Here is a 584-nt window from a genome sequence, read left to right as displayed (position 1 = left end):
GGAGGGAGGAAGCGGGAGGAGGAAAAAAGAAATTGCCAGGTTTTAAGATAAATTAATTTCTTTCCCAGTACAGACAATACTACTACTAGGTCCTGATGATAAAGTTCTTGCTCTTCCTATTCATCTGGGTCCAGAGTAACTGTCATATGTTTTTACTGCTTTTTAGAATAAATATTTCAATTTTTTAATATAAACATATATACTCAAAAGAATCTCACACCCAGAACATATAGATCTCCTGCAACTCAAAAATAAGAAGAGAGCCCAACTAAAAAGTGAGCAACAGATCAACAGTCTTTCTCCAAAATATATCCAAATGGTCAATAGGCACAAGAAAGATGCTCAATACCATCAGTCTTGAGAACCAGCAATAACAAAACCGCAATGGGATGCTATTTTACATCCGTAGGATGACCGAAATGAAAAAGGCAGTAACAAGTCAATCATGATGGAACAGCCCTGTAGTCCCAGGACTTGGAAGGCTGAGGCAGGAGCATCAGTTGGAGCCTAGACCGCAAGATCCACTCTAAAAAAAGGGTAAGTGTTGCAGAGATGAGGATACAGCTCAGTGTAGATCACTTGCC

This window comes from Nannospalax galili, unplaced genomic scaffold, assembly GCF_000622305.1.
Source record: "Nannospalax galili isolate Female #2095 unplaced genomic scaffold, S.galili_v1.0 scaffold1267, whole genome shotgun sequence".
Taxonomy (NCBI): Eukaryota; Metazoa; Chordata; class Mammalia; order Rodentia; family Spalacidae; genus Nannospalax; species Nannospalax galili.
The sequence above is the reverse complement of the archived record's forward strand: the minus strand, read 5'-3'. Positions refer to the sequence as shown.